Source organism: Dermochelys coriacea, chromosome 5 (assembly GCF_009764565.3).
Source record: "Dermochelys coriacea isolate rDerCor1 chromosome 5, rDerCor1.pri.v4, whole genome shotgun sequence".
In the NCBI taxonomy this organism is placed as follows: domain Eukaryota; kingdom Metazoa; phylum Chordata; order Testudines; family Dermochelyidae; genus Dermochelys; species Dermochelys coriacea.
In genome coordinates, this window is record NC_050072.1 from 105846265 (window position 1) to 105871849 (window position 25585).

At 39.9% G+C, this 25585-nt stretch overlaps 1 protein-coding gene and 1 long non-coding RNA gene across 10 annotated transcripts in view; both read left to right on the plus strand.

The window, feature by feature from the left end:
• KDM4C (lysine demethylase 4C) overlaps nt 1-25585 on the plus strand; it is a 461886-nt gene that overhangs the window by 371822 nt on the left and 64479 nt on the right. The gene's annotated exons all lie outside the window — the stretch shown is intronic.
• LOC122460302 lies at nt 1379-21547 on the plus strand. The gene is made up of 3 exons (XR_006281541.1): nt 1379-1391; nt 16089-16093; nt 21384-21547. It is a non-coding gene; the product is annotated as an uncharacterized LOC122460302 (long non-coding RNA).

The following is a 25585-nucleotide window of genomic DNA, read 5'->3' on the forward strand; positions in this document are numbered from 1 at the left end:
GGGCCTGTCCTGTAGTAGGTGACTTCTGGGTACTCTTCTGGCTCTGTCAATCTGTTTCTTCACTTCAGCAGGTGGGTATTGTAGTTGTAGGAATGCATGATAGAGATCTTGTAGGTGTTTGTCTCTGTCTGAGGGGTTGGAGCAAATGCGGTTATATCGTAGCGCTTGGCTGTAGACAATGGATCGAGTGGTATGATCTGGATGAAAGCTAGAGGCATGTAGGTAGGAATAGCGGTCAGTAGGTTTCCGATATAGGGTGGTGTTTATGTGACCATCGCTTATTAACACCGTAGTGTCCAGGAAGTGGATCTCTTGTGTGGACTGGTCCAGGCTGAGGTTGATGGTGGGATGGAAATTGTTGAAATCATGGTGGAATTCCTCAAGAGCTTCTTTTCCATGGGTCCAGATGATGAAGATGTCATCAATGTAGCGCAAGTAGAGTAGGGGCATTAGGGGACGAGAGCTGAGGAAGCGTTGTTCTAAGTCAGCCATAAAAATGTTGGCATACTGTGGGGCCATGCGGGTACCCATCGCAGTGCCGCTGATTTGAAGGTATACATTGTGACCAAATGTGAAATAGTTATGGGTCAGGACAAAGTCACAAAGTTCTGCCACCAGGTTAGCCGTGACAGTATCGGGGATACTGTTCCTGACGGCTTGTAGTCCATCTTTGTGTGGAATGTTGGTGTAGAGGGCTTCTACATCCATAGTGGCTAGGATGGTGTTTTTAGGAAGATCACCAATGGACTGTAGTTTCCTCAGGAAATCGGTGGTGTCTCGAAGATAGCTGGGAGTGCTGGTAACGAAGGGCCTGAGGAGGGAGTCTACATAGCCAGACAATCCTGCTGTCAGGGTGCCAATGCCTGAGATGATGGGGCGTCCAGGATGGATCTTGGGTAGCAGATAGAATACCCCAGGTCGGGGTTCTAGGGGTGTGTCTGTGCGGATTTGTTCTTGTGCTTTTTCAGGGAGTTTCTTGAGCAAATGCTGTAGTTTCTTTTGGTAACTCTCAGTGGGATCAGAGGGTAATGGCTCGTAGAAAGCGGTGTTGGAGAGCTGCCTAGTAGCCTCTTGTTCATACTCCGACCTATTCATGATGACGACAGCACCTCCTTTGTCAGCCTTTTTGATTATGATGTCAGAGTTGTTTCTGAGGCTGTGGATGGCACTGTGTTCTGCATGGCTGAGGTTATGGGGTAAGCGATGCTGCTTTTCCACAATTTCAGCTCGTGCACGTCGGCGGAAGCAGTCTATGTAGAAATCCAGGCTGCTGTTTCGACCTTCAGGAGGAGTCCACCCAGAATCCTTCTTTTTGTAGTGTTGGCAGGAAGGTCTCTGTGGGTTAATATGTTGGTCAGAGGTGTGTTGGAAATATTCCTTGAGTCTGAGACGTCGAAAATAGGATTCTAGATCACCGATTTCCTGAGGAAACTACTAAGTGAGATGTTAGTGTTCTTACATGCAAAATAAAATAATAAAAAACAATCTGGTTAATATAGGCCCGATGTTTGATTACATTGTAAGCATAATATCTCATGTACTGTTAAAATATTTGTTTAGTATCTTAAACTCACTCAAATAGATAAAACTTTAAACTTTTATAATACAAGTAGAAGTGAATGGAGTGGCAATGAAAGATGCTAGATTGAATTTAAAGTGCTGTATTTATCCACAAATCCTATACTGTCCCGCTGTTGAGAATGCATGCTACTTTGGTAATGTGCATCGACCTCCCCCTGGAGGGACCACCTCACAGAGTGAGAGGTTAACTAAGTCTTCAGATACAGTACTTCGGTACTGAACATCGTCAATCATTTAATCTATTTTGTACTATATATTTTGTACAGACAGATATCTAGCTCCTAAAAATTGGATTTGGTTCAGTAACTCACTTTGCATAGGTAATTTTTGGTCCCTACAGACTTAGGCTTGGATCCTTCGTGGAGATCCATATGGGTCGAACTCTGTGTGTCTACATGTAGGCCTATTGAAGTTGTTGGGGGTCTTTGTGAGCACAGAGGTCTGCCTTCATGGAGTCACAAAAACATTGTGTAAGAAAATTCCCAGCTAGCTCTATCAGGTACTTGGAGTTGCTCTGGAATAGTGAACTAATCATAAAATATTCCTTTTAGCCATCCAGCTCCCTCTCTTTGTCCATTCAGACCTATACAACTTTATTGCCTTGACTACTTTTTGCTTTTCATCCCTTGACTTAAATGCAGGTCGAAAATTTTAGTGGAAGAGGCTGACTATTACCGTTCACCTTCTTGGTGATTATTTTTAATAAAAAGATCAGTGGAGTCATAGGTTTAATGTAATTTTTAATGAAATAATGAGCTTCCTGACTACAGAAGACTGAGCCTTGTCTGATTTCTGGAATGATGAATTGACTCTGTCAACATTTGCAATCTAGTCTTGTGAAATATTTAGCTATGAAAGTTTAATTCTCATTCTTTATTTATGAAAGCAGTGGTAGTGTCACAACATGTTATAATACAAGTGCTATTTTGTGTGATTTATTTTAATGAGTGTCACTTTGTTGATGTGTTTAGTAATTGTTGACCCATATTTAATGCTAAAATCTCTACGTGTTCTGAAATGTAATAAATCAGTCATTGTATTTAAAAATCAAAATCAACAAACCATACCTCTTTGCAGTTGTCTTCTACCTAGGAAAGTACAGTGATCTCACAGCTGCCAATAGACAGCTGTTAATAGTAGGGCAAGGCAATAGGAGTGGTTTAACCCTGCTGCTTTGCGATCATTTTTTAAAGATGCTTTTATATGTTTGTTTAAAATGTGAATATAAACTTCTGTAAAATACTTACTCTCTATAGAGCTACTCTAGAGATGTTAAGAAATCTCTGTATCATACTGACTCACATACATTTGGGAATAAATGAGACAATGCATTGCTTCTGTAGAGCAAGTGTAACCTTAAAGGATGTGTCTTTTGTGCTTATTATTCAGTATGTTAGTGGGTAATGCAAAAGGTTTGGTGAGATAAAAACTAGGATTTAGTAGTATTCTTAGAGAGCCATTTAGTTAGGATTCATAGCATAAACCATATCTCTTTCAACTCACTTGTGTAGACAGTTAAAAGATAAATCAGAAAACTTACCAAAATAGCATATACGTACTACTTTTTTGTTAATTACAAAATCAGGGTTTATTGTAACAGTTTTAGGTCTGGTAATAAATTGAATAATAAACATCAAGCCACAAGGCTGTAGTTCCTTTTGTAGTTCTGCTAACTCTATAAACTCCGAAAGTGTTCACAGCTCATAGAAAACTAACTTCTTATATCTCAGTCAATATTCTCTTATTATATTTAATATATACTATTTGAAAGTCAATAGACATGCTTCTGTACCTGGAAAAAAGACTGGGGATTTTATAGATTGTATATGTGATAGTAAAGATAATATATTCTGCTCAGTAAGCTACTGTATGAGCCCTGAAATGAAGGAGACCTTCAAAAATAAAAGCCTAGGATACTAATCAAATGATAGTCTGTAGTTAAAGCACAGAACTTGGAGTTAAGAACTCTTGGATTTCCACTTTATGGTGGATGGAATCAGCTGATATTTTGTTTTTATAAAACAGACGTTCTTTGAAAATCCTAACCAAAAACAAATCTTCACACCTCTCAACTATCCAAAAGAAATCCCAAGAAGATGGGCTTTATAGTATGCCCAGAAGGTTACTTCTGGGGGAAAAGATCAACCCCCAAAAACTTCCCCTGGCTGCAGGAAGCTCTGCACCATGGGGGAAGGGGGGCTTTGACGCAGGAGAGTCTGGGTGCAAGGGATGAGGCTTGGTGGGGGGGGGGTTGGGTGTGGCGGGGTCCAGATGCATGGAGGTTGAGTGTACAGGGTGAGCAGCTCCCTGTACAGAAATCCCTCCCCCAATTCGAACACCTGGAACTCCCCCCCCACATCAAGAGCCCCCTGCACCCAGAACACCACACCAATCCCCCAAACCCTCACCCCACTGAGCCCTACCCCCTGCATCAGATGCCTCCCATACTTGGACCCCACCCCACTGAGCCCCAATCAGTTGCACCCTGACCCCCCACCCCACCAAGACCCACTCCCGCAGCCCACCTGCCACTGAGCCCTAACCACCTTCACCTGTACTACCCTGCAGAATTCCATTCCCCCTGAACCCAGAACTCCGCACTGAGCCCCTGTGCATCCAGATTCCCCTCTACACCCAGACCCCACACCGAGCTGCCTGCATCCAGATTATGCCACATAGAACCTGGTACCCTTGAGGGAATTCTGTGCAATAAAATTCAAAATTTTAAAATTCTGCAAAGTACTTCATATTTTATTTGTCAAAATAACACCAAACCACAACAACAATATAATCACGGCATTTTCAATTATTTCTGGTCATTTTTAATTAAGATATATGGACAAAGCCCGTTGCCAACTCTGTCCACTTATCTATTCAGGGGACACTATCATAGGGCCTAATCACATCAGCCACACTATCAGAGGCTTGTTCACCTGCGCATCTACCAATGTGATATATGCCATCATGTGCCAGCAATGCCCCTCTGCCATGTACATTGGTCAAACTGGACAGCCTCTATGTAAAAGAATAAATGGACACAAATCAGACGTCAAGAATTATAACATTCAAAAACCAGTCGGAGAACACTTCAATCTCTCCGGTCACACGATTACAGACCTGAGAGTGGCTATCCTTCAACAAAAAAACTTCAAAAACAGACTCCAACGAGAGACTGCTGAATTGGAATTAATTCGCAAACTGGATACAATTAACTTAGGCTTGAATAGAGACTGAGAGTGGATGAGTCATTACATAAAGTAAAACTATTTCCCCATGTTATTTCTCCCCTACCCCACCCCCCACTGTTCCTCAGACGTTCTTGTTAACTGCTGGAAATGGCCCACCTTGATTATCACCACAAAAGGTTTTCCTCCTTCCCCCCCTCCTTCCCGCTGGTAATTGCTCATCTTAAGTGATCACTCTCCTTACAGTGTGTATGATAAAACCCATTGTTTCATGTTCTCTGTGTGTGTATATAAATATCCACACTGTATTTTCCACCGAATGCATGCGATGAAGTGAGCTGTAGCTCACAAAAGCTTATGCTCAAATAAATTTGTTAGTCTCTAAGGTGCGACAAGTACTTCTTTTCTTTTTTGCGAATACAGACTAACACTGCTGCTACTCTGAAAGATGTAAAATAGCCACCCAAGTCACACTAATCTCAATGCAGTTCCCAATTTATGAACTTTGATTAAAAAAAAAAAGTATTGCAGTACTCCCTCAATCAGGAGATGTAATCTCAGCCATGTCCTCCTGTGGCTTCCTCTAGCTCACTATAATCTCCTCAGCCTTGAGTATCAACCAGCTCACTCTCATCCAGGTTGCAATCTCACTCAAATGTGGTGGCAAGAAGCATTTGGCCTGGAAAAAGAGAAGATCTGTAAGATTCTTTTCACGGATTGTTATTAGAGTGATCGTCTCCATTTGGAATTAGTATTTATGTAGGATATTACAACACTAATTTAACCGTAAATTCCTTTTCTAAATCCAAAGGCTGAATGGTAATTATACAATGGCTCTAAACATTCCTGAAAAACCTAAATAACCAATTTAATCCATTGAAACAGTAACAAAAGATATATAAGCGTTTGATCAAGATACTTACAAATAGGTAAAACCTGGAGGTGCCTAGACCTATATTGGTTGCTCCAATGTGGACCAGCAAGTATTAGCAATGAAGCCTTTAAGAGTTTACTGTTTTATACCCTTTAACAAACAAGAGATGTATTTGTCAATTACTGACTTCAGCTAAAAAATAATTTGAGAGAGTTTACTCTTATTTCCAGTCTTAATCCAGATAGGATTTACAACCTTCTTTCTCCCCAAGGCCTTTCCTCCCTATATCTTTCCCTCCTTCTTTCTGACCAACAGTTTTACCTTTGTGTCTGGGTTTACATAGGCCCTAATTTTTTTAGATAACACTGGTATATGGATGGGAAGGTCCATGTATGTTGGCTATTTAAAAAAAGAAAAGAGTACTTGTGGCACCTTAGAGACTAACAAATTTATTTGAGCATAAGCTTTCGTGAGCTACAGCTCACTTCATCTGATGCATTCAGTGGAAAATACAGTGGGGAGATTTATATACACAGAGAACATGAAACAATGGGTTTTATCATACACACTGTATGTATGTGTATGGTAACACCCATTGTTTCATGTTCTCTGTGTATATAAATCTCCCCAGTGTATTTTCCACTGAATGCATCAGATCAAGTGTGCTGTAGCTCACGAAAGTTTATGCTCAAATAAATTTGTTAGTCTCTAAGGTGCCACAAGTACTCCTTTTCTTTTTGCGAATATGGACTAACATGGCTGCTACTCTGAAACCCAGCTCTTTTTATGACATTCTCTTTGTCTTATTTAAAACCATCTGCAGTCACCCCTATTGGTCAAAGGCCTTCTTTTTAGAAACTTCCCCTTATTTTATTGTTGTTCTTTGAACCAGACATCTTTCCTACTTCATTCCTTCTACTCTTATAACTCATTACAGTCATGGCCTTTCTTTTACTTGCTAGTTAGGGCTTTTCTTTACAACATATATTTCTCTAACTAAATTTAAGCTAACCTTAATTATCTAATTTTATATTTATTCTACATCTCTCCTACTACTACTTTCCCCTCCTTTATGACTGCAGCTACCAAGATCCCCCTTGGATGTCACTCCATCTACCAAACCATCTCTACACATGGGAGAGAGGGAGCCTTACTCCCTGAACTAGCATGTACTCAGAGGAGATGGGGAAAAGTGTAACGGATACTGCAATCCCATGCAGTATCTTTGGGGACCATGTTGTATTTAAGTTTATATACTACCGTGGGCCAGGGATTGTGTGCAACTCCAGAGGGGAGGATTATCGCAGCTACTCCAGGAGCCCAAGCCAGTGGGTGGTGATTAAGGTGAATCAATTAGGTTGTAAATGCTTCCTGACAGGTATCGCCACCTGGGGAGGCTTGTATATTCTGCTTCAAACTGGGTTTTCCAAAGACCAACAAAGAAAGGGCTTCTTACATGAAAAGGCTGTGTTTAAGTTGACTCAGGGCCTTGTTTCTGATCCAACAAATGGATAGGACCTTCTCTCCAATGGGAGTCCCAACCCTTGTGGAAAGGTTAGAGTCTTCAGCCTACTAGGGCCCCAAAAGACTGAAGGGTGACTCCTAGTATGTTTAGTGTGTGTTGTTGTTATGTGTTTTCTCTGTAATGCTTTTACCTTAAGAATAAATGTGCTTGCTTGGAAAGAGTAGTGTGGTAACTTGTAACTGTTGGCAATGCTCTGTTCATAGCCCTTGGAGGGAAAGCAAAGTACAGGCACTGGCCTTTAGGCAGACTGGCTTGCTGGGAACATCACAGTGTAAGGCAGAAAGAAAAGGAGTACATGTGGCACCTTAGAGACTAACAAATTTATTTGAGCATAAGCTTTAACCATCCAGAGGGGGAGAGATGTGGGTCTCCACCCAAGAGAGGTGATGGCTAAGAGCTGGGAACCTTAAGTAGGTACACCCAATATTGAGCCCAGTTAGAATTCTCACAAATGCAGACTCGAACATCTCTCATAGTCAACCAACGAATAAAGTGTGCTGGATGGGACAGGCATCTCAGTTTTATAGGACAGTTACTGTATCATTCTAATACACTGTTCAGTTGTCTTGATGAGCTATGTGGAGATGCTGAAGTGTTCCAGAATATTGTCATGTTTGTGGTGCTTCCTTCTGTAGTGTGACATGCTGAATTTGGGAGTCCCTGTGTTCTCCTGTTTCTGACATACCGTGTAATGTATACTCTGTGTAGATAAGGCAAAACAGTCTTTCAACTTCAGCAGGCTATATAGCCCAACTGCAGAAAAGATTACTGAATTATGAGAATAAATGTCTTCCCTATCGCTACTGGTAATTTTGCATCTTGAGTTATCAATTCCCCAAGAGAATTATCATACCTTGCAGATTCAATTAGCAGACTAGGACATACGAAGCCTAACTGTTCTCCAAATAGCTGATATGTATGACTCCTGACTTCTGATTTGTTAGAGTTCAGGGGTTACATTTATGAAATCTACTGTACTCTTCCAGTTTCTTTATCTGGTTACAGTCAGTTTTACTTTTTTTCTTCCTGCTTGTATATCTGGAAGAACTCAGCAAATGATTGAAACTATCATACTCTCTGACTGTCCCTCTCCACCTTTTTTCAACTTTTAAGAGAAATTCATAAAGCAAAATTCTTAGAGGTAAATTTTCAGCTTGATGGTTTTACTTCTAGCACTCATATGAATATTAATGGAAGTCATGCTGCTAAGTTTCACACCTCAGTATGAAAATGTATCCCTTAGTATGCTCTTATTTTCACCGTTATTGTTGTTTACTCATTTTTTATTAATACTTTATAGAGTAAGATTCAAATACGAGCAAACAGAATACATGGAAATGCACCATGGAGAAGCAATATTTAGAAATAATAGATGCCAACCAGAATAACAGAGAAATAGCAGTCTAGAGGCCTAATTCTGCATACAGTTCCTACCAGGCATAATCTTTACTATGATGAAGAATTATAATAAAAAAGCCCAAGACTCCCATTGACTTCCGTGAACATTGGATGAGGCTCTATGTCTGTGTCCTGCACAGAAAGAAGGTTCCTGTCCCCTTGGTATAGCCATGCAAAATAGGGCAGAATTTCCCATTAGATCCCATTTCCCAATCTTACCTGGTGGACTGTTGGGGAGCCAGGCGTTCCAGGGTGTATATCTCTGACACCCCTTGTCAGGTTGGTTCATTCCCTTTCACAGAGAATTTCAAAATTTGGGGCTTTCATTCCTAATCAGAAGGAACCAAATTTTGAAATATTAAAATCCTCTGTAACATGGAATTGCCTTTTCCTCCACACAGCTCTAATTATAATTCTTACTTAAATCAGATAGGTATCAGGATTCTCAATAAGATCAATATTCTTTTGCCATCAATGCACTCTTACATTCCTTCCACAGTGTCTTCTTTCTCCTTTGTGTTGTCTCCCTTTGTGTTCATTCTTTCCCTTTTACTTAGTTTCTCCTCTGCTGTTTTATTCTTTGGTGTCCTCCATCCTCCCCATATTATGTAGTTTCTTTCCATCCAGGCATTTCCATTTTTTTCTTCTTCTTCTTCACACCTGTCCAATTCATTCCTTTGTGTAGAAATTACTATTGTACTAAACTGAAATTTACAAGAACTCTGCTCTTTGAAACACTAGCATTCAGCGATTCAAAGATAAGCGTCTCCTCACGTGTGTATTTCACATACTCATTGAATTTTTATTGTAGAGCTGCTCTTAAGTGTTGCCACTGAGTTTTCTTCAAAACTATTCATGTTGAATTGCTTATTTCATTTTAAAAAATCCCAACCTTTATGGGCATTGTAAGAAAATAAAAGACGGGTCAATTATTCAGTGTGATAGTCCTTTAAAAATAAATTATAAAACTATAGCTGTATTTTTAGATGTATTCCTAGGTATTGTTTAGGGATTTGGAAATGAAATCAAACACTACTAACAACAACAACAAAAGGTACCTCATTAAACAAGTTTCCTCAGAACTCTTGTCTAACTATGTAGATTTCTGATCTCATGAGACTTATCTCTCTTGCAGTGGCAAACTAAGAACAGAAAGAAAAATGTTACTTTCAAAGGTAAAACTATGTCTCTGGATTTTATAGTGAACCTGAAGCAGCTATATAACGTGCTGTGTCACTACAGGTTGCAGATGCACAGTATGTACAGAATATACTATACTAAAGAGAAAAATTCTCATCACTTCAAAACTTACTGGGTGAAAAGGCCTGGATGTTACAGAAGATCAGATTAGATAATCATACTGGTCCCTTTTGGCCTTAAAATCTGTGAAAATTATTACATTATAAACTATTTATTTATTGTGTTACAGTAGCACCTAGAGAGGCCCTAATCCTTGTGCTAGGCACTGCACAAACACAATCTAATTAGAAAAGAGACAAATGGTAGGAGGGGAAACAAGCACAGAGGTGAAGTGACTTCCACAGGGTCACCCAGCAAGTCAGCATCAGGGAAGAGAACCCAAGTCTCCTGGATCATAGCTTTTCTTATTAGTCATAGAGTTTAAGGTCCGAAGGGACCACCACATGATCTAGTCAGATCTCCTGTATACCACAGGCCACCAACACCACTCAGCACCTACACACTAAACCCAGCAATGAACATTTGACCAAAGTATTACAGCCCATATGAGACTAAAGAGGTATGTGCCAAAGGCAGAGAATAGGAGGAAGTGAGCTGCACCAATGCCTGAGGCTCCTGCAAGAACAACATAAGAACGGTCATATAAGGTCAGACCAGTGGTCCATCTAGCCCATTATCCTTTCTTCTGACAGTGGCCAATGCCAGATGCTTTATAAGCAATGCACAGAACAGGGCAATTATTCAGTGATCTCCTGGCAATGGCAGGGTATTGATTAAATGAGATATATCCAGAAAATCTCAACAAGTTACCTGGACTCCATGCTGCGGAGGAAGGCAAAAACAAAACCCCCCAATGTCACTGCCAATATGACCTGGAGAAAATTCCTTCCTGTCTTTACTTCTGATGATCTGTTAGACCCTGAGGATGTGAGCAAGAGCCAGCCAGCCATGCACATGAGAGAGAGAATACTCAGTGACACCTCAGTGCTCTGGCCCACCCTGTCCAATGTCCCATCTCCAGCCATGGCCATCTTTGATGCTTCAGAAGAAGGAAACCAAAAAAACCCTATGGTACATTGGGTATGGGGGGAAGGGTGGGAAATCCCCTGCAAGTGACTGGCTAAAGCCCTGAAGCATGAGCTTTAGAAACATGACACAACACAGAAGAGACCACCCTCCCACAGGCAGCTGAGCCCTGCCCCCCAGGATCACAAGCAATTCTGTCATACAATATAACTCATACATTTATTCAGTTCTCTCTTAAAACTAAAAAAAACTGTTCGCCTCACAACTCCTATTGGAAGACTGTTCCAATCCCTCTGGTGGTCAGAAACCTTCTTCTAATTTCCAGCATGAAATTGTTCATGGCCAGTTTGTACCATTTGTTCTTGTGCCAATAAGGACATTAGCTTAAATAGCTATTCACCCTACCTAGTGTTTAGCCCTTGGTGTATTTATTTTAAGTAATCATATCCCTCTCAGCCTTCTTTTTGATAAGATAAACAAGCCAAGCTCTCTGTCTCCTCATAATGTAAACCCTCCATTGTTCTGATATCATAGTATCTCTTCTCTTACTTGTTCCAGTTTGAATTTATCTTTCTTAAACATGGTGACCATGAGGTCTCTACCATTGCATTGTACAACTACATCAATACTTCCCTATCTGGACTGGGAATGCCACTCCTGATGCATCCTAGGATCACATTTGCCTTTTTCACAGTTGCGTCACATTAGTGACTCATAGTCATCCTATGATAGGCCAACATACCATGGTCTCTCTCTTCCTCTGTCCCTCCCAACTGATGATCTCCCAGCTTGTAGCAGAAATTCTTATACTTATACCCTAAGTGTGTGACCTTACACTTTGTACTACTGAATTTCATTTCATTTCTGTCATTCCAGTCTTCAAGGTCATCCAGATGTACCTTTCTTATATTTCAATCCTCTATATTAATGATGCCTCCCAATTTTGTATCATCAGCAAATTTTATTGATACACTCCTACTTTTTGTATGAAGGTCATTAATAAATATACTGAATAAGATTGGTTCCAAGACCAATCATTGAGGAACTCCGAGCAGTCCAGTAGTAATGTCCCTGCAGTCCAGTAGTTCACCTTTCAGCACAACCCATTGCCTTCTCCCCTTTAGCTGGTTCCTTGCCCATGTTACAATTTTACTAATCCTCATCTTTAGTTTAACTAATAATTTACCATGTGCTACCATCAAATGCTGTACAGATCTACTGCATTTCCCTCATCTAAAAAAGGTGTTATTTTCTCAAGAAAGAGATCAGGTTAAACTGGCATGATCTACCTTTTGTAAACCCATGTTGCATTACATCCCCTTTTACATTTACCTCCATAAATTTAATTATTCTTTCCTTCACAATTTGTTACAAAGTCATACAACCTCATATGTAGTAGTTTCCATTTCCATATACTCAATTCTGTCATCCATCCTGCCTCCATGCCAATGTTCCATGTTATCATCCATGTTGAAAACTGAAGGAAAATATTAATTTAGTTTTTGGACCATACCTAGATAATCTTTAATCTTCTCGGCATCCACTCTGCGTTGTGGCCAACTTCATACTTCCTTATTGTCTCTTTATTTATGTAACTAAAAAAACTTGTATGGTTTATTTTAATGTCATTGGCAAGAGCTAATGCAGGTTGACTTTTAGCAATTCTCATTGTATTGCCATATTCCTAATCTCCAAGACGTAGCTTCCTCTGCTGATCAGTCCCCCTTTCCATTCCCTTAAGGCTCTTTGCTTACTTCTAATATCCTTTTTGAGGTGGTTATTCATCCAGCTGAGTCTGGAGCCTTTTCTTACAAGTTTTTTTCCCCCTGACTTGGGATGAAAATTGCAGATAGTTTTTGTATAGTTGTTTTAAAGAAATCCCAAGACGCCTCCCACATTTGAATTCTTGAGCTCTTCAGTCCAGTTAACTTCTTTAATTAATTTCCTTAATTTCCCCAAGTCAGCCCTTTTGAAATAAAAAACATAGTTGATGATCTGGTTTTAATTAGCCTTCCATTTAATTTAAACTGACTCAACTTTTGATCACTTGATCCAAGGTTTTTCCTACAACCAGCTCTTCTAGGATGTTCTAATTACTTACAAAAGCAAGTCTAAAACTGCATCGTCTCTTGTTGGTTTACAGTTTCATCTGTCATCTACCACATCCAGAAATAACTAGGCTCTACCAGTATTAGTAGCATTCATTCTCTCAGCCATTTCTGGGAGGTTAAAGTCTCCCACTACGACACAACTTCCAGGAGTATTTATCTCTCTAATAATTTTAAAAAGATCTCTTTCTATATTTAGGATCATCCCTGGGGATCTGTAGTAGAACTCTAACACTATCCCAGTAGAACCTCTTTTACAATCCTTCCCCAAAATAATTTTGATCCAAACAGACTCTGTGGTGTCCATACTATTACTTCTTATTTCTTTACAGTTTACAGCATCATTGATATATAATGTCGCCCCTCCACCTTTACCTTTATGTCCTAAACAGCACATACCATTAAATACTTGTATTCCAGTCGAGTGCTATTTCATCTTGTTTCCGTAATCCCAATAATATTTGGTTTGACCTCCTAGTAGTTCCAGTTTCTCCATTTTAGGTCATCAAGTTTGTATTTGAGGCTTCTCAGTAAAAGTAGCCTGACTTTCATCTTCAGATCCCACCAACTTTATTTCCTTGAAACTTTTGTTTTACTACATGGATGCACTGAGGAATTTTGAGAAAATTCTCTTGTCTCACAAAAGCATCAAAAGTTCTATTTTAACATTTTTATTTGGTGTAAAATCAGTGGGAAAGATTCTGATGGTTCCAGTCTACATGGCCAAATTGTGAGGGTTCCAGTCCACATAGCCAAAACATCTTGAGGCAGAATTTGTCCCATGTGACTTGTGAGATATTATTTATGAACAGACTCAGCTGTTTTCTGTCATTCCTGTGAAATACTAATATGTTTCCTTACATTAAAAACATTTAAATTTTGAGAACAAATTATTTTCCTATTCAATAAATGTGAAAACATATGTCCCATAGAGTAGTTCCATTATGGAAAGATTCATGGATGAGCATGCATAATTGCATCAGTGAAAAAGAACCCCGTGTATTGTACTTTACAAGTTTTTGGTATATTTTCTCTCTTTATTTTTAAATTCTTTTAAGAAAAATACAGTAGAATGATCTTGTTTTCTGGGCTCAGTAACAAAAGAAATGCATGTGTCTTAGCTGTCACTCTGTCTGCTCCGGAACAGAGTGATGAAGTCACAACATTCAGGAACAAGTGGTCATAGCCGAAGTGTTCAGTTTAGCTGGGGATAAGTCAACTAATAATGGCAGCCCTGCACAGCTGGTGGTGTGGATGAAGTACATCATGCAATCAATAAACAAACCCAGGACATATATTATTTATTTCCAGTGCATGGATAGTTTGTAAGGGAAAGCTTGCATAATACATTAAAAATTGCTTGGGATGGTTAACTCTGATATTTTTTCCTATGATTGGACCTGAAAGTTTCATGTAAAACTGAAACTTTACATCCCTAAACTTTTGTAACACTGCTGCATTTTACAGTACATCAATCACGTCAGGATTCTAGGCTAAAATATTGGAGGCCTTCATGGTGTCATGCAGTTAATAGTGAAAATTAAAAATTTCTTGCATGAAAAATCAGAACCAGTGACTTTTCAAGTCTTTCCTTGAGGAGACCAAAGCTCAGTTTGGACACTTCATGTTCACTTACCAAATGAAATCTGGTGGCTGAGAAAAGAAAATGTGCTTTACAGATTTGTTGTTCTGCTTCAAAAAGTTAAACAAGCCCTGGGTTCGCATAATGCCCTCTTTTAAAGTTGACTATGTAAACTATACTTTGAGATATTGCATCTCATTTAAATAAACTGAATCTCTCATTCTAAGATGGGAATTAACTGCTTCCAACAATGGGTAGATGCTGCCATTATTCAAAGACTGGATCCATAATCACAACTTGACATAGTTCCTACATGTAAGAACTCAGTTACTCTGTCATCTTGATATTCTGCTGAAAATTTACTTTCAGTGGATACTTAGATGGACTTTTATAATCCAAAGTATGTTTAACTTTTTTTTTCAAATTTGAATGAAAGTGAACATATTAATGTTTATTATTGAAGAAAACAAACAAGAGACCCATAAACACATGAAAATAGCTTGATCCTTAAAAAAATGGTATCAAACCAAGATATACTTTATTCAGATGTTCTGCTCTAAGGTAAAGCTAAAAGCACTAATGTTTCAGTAGGGTGGTTGTTTCTTTAGGAATCTACTCTGGCAGAAAACAAGTCTATACATTTAAAATGAGGTGCAAGCACTCTGGGTCAATGATGGGCACAGCATGTGGCCCTGCAAAAACTCACAGATGGATTTGCATGGATTAGGAAAATACTGTATGTGGAAATGTGGGTTACATGCAAAATGGATGAGTGTGCTTTTGCAGGTGCACCCATTGGCAAGACCTTTGAAAATGTTTTCTCTGTATGTGTCAGTAATGGCAGTAGGTTCTTTTCCCATTTTCTGAGTAACAGATTAGAAGGTAGAGATTCTTCTGGCTTTCATTTAACACCCTTAATAGACAATCAAAATACAGTGTAAATCCCAGGTTATAGTTGAGACCTTTTCTGAGGGATAGTGGATTAATGAGGTTGCTGGACTACATAAGGCAAAAAGGATTATTAAGATTTTAGTTCGGGGGTTGGAATAGGAGCCTTTAGACTTGTAGCACAGCATAGGCCTTAGAAGGTATCATCCACAATTACCTGCTTTGTATCTTTGTGAAGTTTATACCTAACTGTAGATAGTTTCCTTGTTCTCTGTTTTTGATTATGGTTGATATTGAATACATTTGGTGTCATCCTATTCATCAGTGACTGCACTGAGCTGCATTTATCAAACTGCTATTTCTAGGTATTGTCAGGTTGTTGAGTGTAATAGTTCAGGCTGCTCTCATTTTTTTGGATCCCAAGACAGTTAATGTTGTGCCCTTTTTCTATGTGGATTTATTGTTTTCTTTGCTTATGATCTGAAGTAACTGGTGGCAAAATCAACCTTCAGAATGTGGATAAAGGTGTATGCTGATTAGCCAGTAGTCTGAATCATTTTTATTACAAATTAGTAACTCTCACATTCCAGGATGCAATCCAGACCAGTGAGGGGTTGTATCATTGCCTGCCCTGCAATGCTTTGCTGTTGTAGCTCCCAACCTGGGCCGCTCCCAAACAGCCTACCAGACACACACCCCGAGTGTCTGTGTATAGCCACAGCCCTGGTACAGCAGCTCTGACCCCAGCAGCCTGGCAGCAACACACCAGTCAAACTCTGGCTTCCACCAGCCTTGGTTAGTACTTGCAGTGTGACCCCTAACACCCTCCCAATCCCAAATTTCCCCCAAAAACGTGTTGTGCACAGTCCAGCCCTCTCCTGGACAGTTCAGATATTAAAGGTCTATTGCCTCTTCAGAAGGTCAATATTCAATAGTTTGTTACTAACAAACAGTTCAGTTTAAATACAGCATTGGTTTAGATAAAGAAATAAAACAAGTACTTTAACAAAAGAAGATAGGATTTTAAGTGAATTCAAATATCAGATATTAAAGTCAGAAATGATTAAAAGAGAAATAAAGGTAAAATGCTTTCTAGTAGCTAAAACTTAACAAGCTGGACTTGGATTCAAAGTAAAATCCTTATCACATGTTTCCAGCAACTTGGCTGACCAAATTCTCAGGTCAGGATCTCCCCCCAAAGTCAAAGGGCTGATTCCTTTATCGTCTTTGGTGTAAGAGAGAGAGCAAGCTTGGTCTTTTCTCCCCCTTTCTTTTAATAGTCCAATTAACCTTTGAAGTGCATTCTTTTGAGGGTTACCCGTAAAAGCAAAGTTTATTCAAACAGTAAAGAAGGCAACATGGCGTCTACAAGAGCACAGAGCCTCCTTCACCACCTTCTCAGCTGGGTTTGCTGAAATGCAAATTTGCTTTATCTCCTGCCATTTCCTCTCCCGGCTGTCTCGAGGGCCCTGTTTACTACTTATATGTAAATTGAGGTAAACACATTTCTTCACTCAGCATACTTCTACCTGGGTAGGGCTGTGTGGTTTTGAACATATACCAAGAATATCATACAGGAGAACTTTACATATAACGTTGCTACATACATTTCACCATGACATTATTAACCAATGAGTTATTAATTTTCAAATTATACCTCACAAAGCATATTTTGTGCAAAGATTATTACAATAGTGTATAGGATGTCAATACAAGGGTGCTTTTAGTCACAGTAGCCACTCTTGACATGTCTTTCACCCTAGTCTTAACACCTGAGCAGTTTGAGCAGGACCCAGAGAGAGACCTGACAACATCTTAACAGGGAAAAATACCTGTGGGAGGAATAGTTACTTGCATTATAGAGAGCCCCTGCCAGGATACCACATACACTCAGATTTTTTTTAAATGTAGCTATCATGTTATTGTTGAAGAAAGCTTTTCTTGATCAAACCCTCTTTCCCTGCCAACTGACCACTACAATGCCATTACCAAAAGGGGGACAGGATGTAAAAATTCTAAACAAACCGGAAGTTGGTCCAGTAAAAGATATTACCTCACCTACCTTGTCTCAAACAAACAAATTAGCTGAGCATTAGTGGGTCCTTTATAATGTGTGAAAATGTACTGCTGTACAATCACAACACATATCTTTCCACATACTGGATGAAAAAATTAAGATAAATACCCAAGGATCTATTTAAAACCAATGCTGTTGACTACTGTGTCTGAAATCGAATAAGCCCTTCCATCAAACTGGAAGTATTTGCTTTGTTAGTTTTCCTCATATTTTCTGAACTGAAAACTCAGCAAAAATTTGATGTGAAGTAATTATTTCTAGCAACAGAGAAGTCACAGCACTCATTTGCAAAGGACAGCAAGAAGCATAAAAGTAATTGACAGCAAGTATATGACCAATTTCCTTTTTTTCTAAAACAGATATTTCCACTGTATTTAAATTAATAATCTTTAATCAGAACAGTGGAAGACATACCTTCTTACTTTCACCAACAGTAGTAGCTCATAGTATTCCCTTTATTATAATGGGTGCTTAACTGCACCTGGTACGTTGGTAGTGAATGTCGCAATATCAAGACAGCAAGAGATTATTAGAGTTCTGAAATAGCTTGGCCATGCATGGATATTATCCAAGCAACTATGACCAACTGAAAATGGAGTTTAATAAACTGTATTAAACATCATAAAACAAATACAGGGTATGCATCTTAGTGTCCAATTATGTTTTTAAGTTATGGATGTCTCATACCAAAAAGGCTTTCCTCTGCAATTCTGATAATATAAGATAGGGTCCTTAAAACTGTGTTAGTAAACAGCAATCAATGAGTGAATGGGAAGCTTAAAATAAAGAATACTCAGTCAACTTTTGTTGGACTATATGTACTTGCATCACATCACCTAGTGTTGACATGCATCTACTGCTCAGGGGAAAAGTGGCTGTTGTGTGCTAACAGTTCCAAAGTGTTTTTAGGAGGGAATTTGTAGGATTCAACTGAACTGTACAGGAGAAAATTTAATTAAGCAGAAAGTAAATACTTAAGTTAGAATTTGGGAACTTTATACACTGTAGAGTTTGAAATAAAGGGTTAGTGCTCACACACAAATATATATCATATGTATTAATTTTTAAACAGCATAAAAAGTGCTTTTCAAAAAATTAATGAAGACAGTAGCTTTGATATTACTGCTCTTTTAAAAGCCTGTTAAAATGACATTGAAAAATATCACGTCTTGCCATGTTGTTCTGCACTGTGAGACTAAAATGTCTCCAATGTTTTTACAGTTGCCTCTTCATTTGGCTCTTCCTTCAAAGTGCTTGTGTCCTGTACGCACTTTGGTGGTTTGTATGTCTGTGACAAAACATGGAACCCAATCAGTAGTGCTAGTGATGTTGAAAAGGCTAGATGGCTAAGTCTTTACAGAGCATTGTTAATGTCTGAGAGAAAAGAGAGAGGAAAAAAAGAGGAACTTTTTATACAGAAAGAGCTCCTCTCAAACTATAGAAGTAGTTGGCTATTACAATTGGGTGTGCTTGTGGATAGATAGAGTGCAAAAGATACAGGTTGAAAGGTAAATTAAAACACATTGCAGACAAAAATTACTGAAGGATCCATGGAAATCTTCACATCAGGTGTGGTAACCTTAGAATATGCTACATCAAAAATGTGTTGAACAAGACGAAAGGAGCTGATGAGTTCTTTGAACTCATTTGCAAACTATTTAGCAACTTCTTCAGTGTGTGCAAATTGAAGTTTATTTGTAGTGGAAATCTGGAAAGGATAGGCACTGCCGTAAAAGGCACTATTAAAATTCAGGGATAAAACATACATGCTTTTAGGATAACTCCTCTATATAAATGATGAACACTGAAAAGACAGAGAAAAAATGAGTATTTCAGAAGATAGAAAGCTCAAAAAAGAGCAAATCCACTACCCGCTCTGTAAAGGTGCGAGGTTAAACTGAAGAATAAAGTGGCGAGCAAACATCACACTGCTTCCTACCACAGTATCACTGCAGTATGAGATTATCACCACAGTGTCATCATGCAGTCTTGTTGTGGGCAAGACACAGCAAGTATGTTCTGAAGAAGCACCCATTTATTCTGTCCACTTTCAGAATAAGTAAACACAGTTAATCAAATTGACAGAGCAGTTCAGTCAATAGTGATTCTTGACACTGGAAATGGTGGTGACAACAGCAGTAGAGGTTTTCATGCCACCTCCAGCTCTAGATTCTCAGTACTTTGTATTCAGTATGTTAAAATGATCCAAGAATGCACCTTCTGGGGTCACTAGAAAATTTTTCAATGAAATAACTACCTCCAGAACAGACATTTGACAGATTTCTGATGGCTCAACTCATCACCACTCACTTGTCATTCTCAGTTCCTGATCACTCAGTGCTTTAGATGCAATAGCTCTAGGGCCTATTGGGAACATACTAAGGTTGGCAGTTTTGTTGAGAAGTTGCAAAAGGAAAACATACAGCCAACAAAGTGAAAATACTACTACTGCTTTAAAGAATGATTGAACAAAGCTGAACAGACTAAAGCAAGCACAAAAAGTTCAAGTACGAACACATGGCACAAAACATTGAAAGCCCCCCCCCCACCTCTTTTAACTTTTTATGTTAGTAATTTCTTGTTGAAAAATTGTGTAAGAAATTGTCAGTAGTGTTGTTCTGTTCTCTGTTTTTATGAACAAACTTTCCAAGACCTTAAAAACTGATTGTTAAAAGAAAAAGAAAGGGCTCCTTATGTGGAAGGCATTGAAGGTAACAAAATATCCTTTGTACCCTAAATATTAGAAGTCCATTTCCCAAATATTATATACTCCAGCATCTTTGCCTTGTTATTAGGAATAGATCTGGTAAAAAGTTGATTTTAGTAAGTGTGACAAAGCTCTGTCCTTGTCTCCGTGGGTCCTGCATTTCCTGGTGGATTTCGCTAGCCTCAGAGGCTCACTGTGATTCTCCATGTAGCCCTTCTCTCTCTAGAGACAAGGGTCACAGCCTACTGAGCCATTTTCATCATAAGGCAACAAGGGGTGTGAGGAGAAGCTACCCTCCCTTGCACAGTCTCTGTTGTCTCCCAGTCTCAGTGATAATAGTATCAGCTATGCTAGCTGACTTTTTAAAAACAGGACGCATACAAATCCCTGGGCCACTTCCCCACAGCAGCCCCCACTTCATCAAGATCCACTTCACCTTTACCTCAGGGCCTCCTTCCTTGTGCCTAATATGGTTTGTACTGCTCAGTCTTTCCAACAGCACGGCTTCCTCCTACAGCTCCTGACACACACACACATAACTGGGAGGCTTTTAACTAGTTTCAGCCAGCTCCTGATTAGCTTCAGGTGTCTCAATCAACCTAGCTGTCTTCCCTGACTTCTGGAAAGATCTTAATTGGCCCCAGGTATCTTAATTGACCTGGAGCAGCTGCCATTTGCTTATCCTGATAACGGGAATTTGTTTAGCATGTGGCTAATATATCTGTCCCCACTGTTTAACTACAGCCATCTGGCCTTGCCCCGTCACATAAGTATTTAAATATTTTTTTACCAATATGTCATTCCTATTATTGCAGCATGTTTGTTTCCAAAAAGTAATTTTAAATACACAGCTATCTTCCTGGAGATTTCTCTCTATTCTGTCCTGGGGGTTGAGGTTGTCCCAGCCTTCCTGTGTATCAAGCCAATCTACAAACCACCTGGATCCACAGAACCATTGTCATATAATTAGGATATTTTTTGTACAAAGTATCATTCTAAAAGTTTTGACCTGCTAGACATTAACATCTCATTGGATTGTATGTGCTATCATTGTATGTGAAGTTTGGCTATGTATGTTCTACTGAAACATGTTATAAGTTTGAGAACACCCACAAGCAGGTACAGATACAACAATAAAAAGGCCAAACAATGTTAATGGCTTATTGAGGAAATGCACACAAGCACAAGAATTACCCCAGGAACTTTGTACAATAGAAACCTCTCAGAGATAGCACTACTCAATGGGAACTGTTTGACCCAGGACACCGCAAAAGAGCTTTCTAGCAAGGTGGAAGAAGATATAAAGGGGGGAAATGACATCATGACAGCACCTCACTCTTCCTACAACAACACACCTGAAAGTACCAGCGGAAAAGGACTGAACTGGGTTGGGGGAGGGGAGTGCTGGTCCCAAGCTAAAGGGATTTCTAGCCTGTGTATGGAAACTTGGTGGATTGTTTGCATCATCAGTCAGGGTGAGAGATTACTGATTCAGATCCTATCTAATATTGTAGGCTTAGTTTGCATTTTGTTTTATTTCTAATGGTAATGTACTTTGATCTGTTTGCTATCACTTATGATCACTTAAAATCTGTCTTTTTGTAATTAATACATTTATTTTTTGTTTTAATCTAAACTAGTAAATTATTCACGTAACTGAAGTTGTGTAAATTAGATGGATTTACCTCGGTAGTGTAGACCAGCCCTTATAGTTAGAAAGATTTTCCTCATATCTAATCTAAATCTCTCTTGTTGTAGATTTAGCTGCTGCTTCATGTTTTACCTTCAGTGGTCATGGAAAACAATTGATCACTATCCTCTCTATAACAGCCCTGAATGTGGTCTCATGAAATTCTATTCTGTTATGAATCCAGTTTTACATGTGATAAAACTGATTCACACATACCTCTGAAAATCAGTTCCTTAAAGTATCTAACACATGCTGCTCCCACTGACTTCAGTCAGAATTGTGGATACTCAGCACTTCCAAAAATCAGCTCTACATGATTTCCCGAAAATCAGTGTGGGCCTGATTGTGCCACCTTTACTCGTGTTATGTAGCACCTTACTCTGCATTCTAATGGGGCTAAATTGCAGAGGAAGGTGCTACTCAGTGTGAGTAAGGGTGGCAGAATCATGCTGTCAAAAGTCAACGGGAGAGCCAAGAAAAGAATTCAGGTCTCCAGACTCTCAGTCCATTCCTCTATTCATTGGACTGTGCTCTCTACAATATCAGACAGCTGCAGCGGCACAGGAGCTAGCAAACAGAGCTCTAAACAGGAGAGTTTGAGTGGGAGTTCTGTTGGAGGAGAAGGTAGTTGTACTTGGTTTTGTATTTTTAGTATTTGTATTTGTGTGTGCGTAGGGGTTTTGTGCTGGGAGAGCAGCTGAGCCTGATTAGGGGGTGGGGCTTTGTGCTGAGAGAGCAGCTGAGCCCTGCCTAGGGGGTGGGGCTTCTGACTAGGGGCCCTATAAAGGTAGCCAGCCAGTCGTGCAGCGGCACAGACAGCTGCAGCGGCACAGGAGCTAGAAAACAGAGCTCTGAACAGGGGAGTTTGAGTGGGAGTTTGCAAGGGGAGTTTGGCTTGTGGTGCTTGTTTGGGGTTTGCTTTTGCTGGGGGGGTGTGGTCTTTTTGGTGTGGCTTGTGTTTCCCAGATTAACAGGATTTAGGTGGGAAGGAGATGACAGATACAGAGGCAGCTGTGGGAGTGACTCCTGCAGTGAAAGACACATTGAGGATGACTGGATGTGGAAGCTGTGGTATGTACATGATCCTGGAGGGGGGAACCGGTAAGAGTTTTTTCTGCATGAAATGCCGTCTGATAGAGCTGATGGAGGAAAAGATCCGAGGTTTGGAGATGCAGGTGGAAAGTCTGGTTGAGTTTAGGAAGGGGTTTGAGCAGATGATGGAGCAAAGATATGAGGTATCTGAAGGGAAAAGCTCAGACTCACAGATGGAACCAGGGCTGGGGAATTTTGAGGAGAGACTGGATGAGGAAAGTGGTCAGTGGAAACATGTGACTCAAAGAACCAGGCAGAGAAAAAGATGGGCTAGTGAAGGAGAAATAGAGCTTAGGAACAGGTTTGCAGAGTTGGAAAATGAAGAAGGGGCTCAGCAGGTACTTGTTGAAGGTGGAAGGGTAAGGAAGAAGAGAAGAGAGGCTAGCCCTATAGAAAAAGGGGAAGAGTCAAGGGAGACTACACCAAATATGAGCCCCAGGAGGATACAGGATGGGTTGAAGAAGATTGTAAGGGAAAATAGGAATGGAAAGAACTTGCAGCCAGAGGGAACAAGGGAGACACTGGAGAATAGCACTGTCACCAGGAAAAGGCAGGTCTATGTGATCGGGGACTCTTTATTGAGAAGAATAGACAGGCCTGTAACTAGAGCTGATCCTGAGAATAGAAGGGTGTGCTGTCTTCCGGGTGCTAAGATACGGGATGTAGACCTGAGGTTGAAAAGGATCCTAAAGGGAGCGGGAAAGAATCCCCTAATTATCCTTCATGTGGGAACAAATGATACGGCTAGATTCTCGCTGGAAAGTATTAAGGGAGACTATGCTAGGCTGGGGAAGACGCTTAAGGAAATTGAGGCTCAGGTGATCTTTAGCGGGATCCTTCCTGTTCCTAGAGAAGGGCAACAAAGGTCTGACAAGATTATGACTGTCAACAGATGGCTTAGGCAGTGGTGCTATAAGGAGGGCTTTGGGATGTATGACCACTGGGAGGCATTCACGGACAGAGGTCAGTTCTCTCGGAATGGACTTCATCTCAGTAGGGAAGGAAATAGACTTCTAGGATCGAGGCTGGCACAACTGATAAAGAGAGCTTTAAACTAGGAATTGGGGGGGAGATGGATGGGAGATGTCCAGAAAATCTCCACGCCAGATTTTAGCATTGAGAGGGAAGCAGGTGAAGTAAGAATGGATACAGCCGTGGGTAGGAGAATGTATATAAGGAGTGAGGGCGGTGTGGATACTAGTCTAATAGGTTATACTGGATGTAGAATGACTGTGCCTAATAAGGTACAAAATGTGAGCGAGGCCAAACAGCAAAAATTAAGATGTTTGTACACCAATGCGAGGAGTCTAGGTAACAAAATGGAGGAACTAGAGCTACTGGTGCAGGAAGTGAAACCAGATATCATACGGATAACAGAAATATGGTGGAATAGTAGTCATGACTGGACTACAGGTATTGAAGGGTATGTGCTCTTCCGGAAAGACAGAAACAAAGGTAAAGGGGGTGGAGTAGCATTGTATATCAATGATGAGGTAGAATGTAAAGAAATAAGAAGCGATGCAATGGATAAGACAGAGTCTGTCTGGGCAAAAATTACATTGGGGAAGAAAACTAGTAAAGCCTCTCCTACGATAGTGCTTGGGGTGTGCTATAGACCTCCGGGATCTAATTTGGATATGGATAGAGCCCTTTTTAATGTCTTTAATAAAGTAAATACTAATGGAAACTGCGTGATCATGGGAGACTTTAACTTCCCAGATATAGACTGGAGGACCAGTGCTAGTAATAATAATAGGGCTCAGATTTTCCTAGATGCGATAGCTGATGGATTCCTTCATCAAGTAGTTGCTGAACCGACTAGAGGGGATGCCATTTTAGATTTAATTTTGGTGAGTAGCAGTAGCGAGGACCTCATAGAAGAAACGGTTGTAGGGGACAATCTTGGCTCAAGTGATCATGAGCTAATTCAGTTCAAACTAAATGGAAGGATTAACAAAAATAAATCTGCAACTAGGGTTTTTTGATTTCAAAAGGCTGACTTTCAAAAATTAAGGAAATTAGTTAGGGAAGTGGATTGGACTGAAGAACTTATGGATCTAAAGGTAGAGGAGGCCTGGGATTACTTTAAATCAAAACTGCAGAAGCTATCGGAAGCCTGTATCCCAAGAAAGGGGAAAAAATTCATAGGAAGGAGTTGTAGACCAAGCTGGATGAGCAAGCATCTTAGAGAGGTGATTAAGAAGAAGCAGAAAGCATACAGGGAGTGGAAGATGGGAGGGATCAGCAAGGAAAGCTACCTAATTGAGGTCAGAACATGTAGGGATCAAGTGAGACAGGCTAAAAGTCGAGTAGAGTTGGACCTTGCAAAGGGAATTAAAACCAATAGTAAAAGGTTCTATAGCCATATAAATCAGAAGAAAACTAAGAAGGAAGAAGTGGGGCCGCTTAACACTGAGGATGGAGTGGAGGTTAAAGATAATCTAGGCATGGCCCAATATCTAAACAAATACTTTGCCTCAGCCTTTAATAAGGCTAAAGAGGATCTTGGGGATAATGGTAGCATGACAAATGGGAAGGAGGATATAGAGGTAGATATTAGCATATCAGAGGTAGAAGCGAAACTGAAACAGCTTAATGGGACTAAATCGGGGGGCCCAGATAATCTTCATCCAAGAATATTAAAGGAATTGG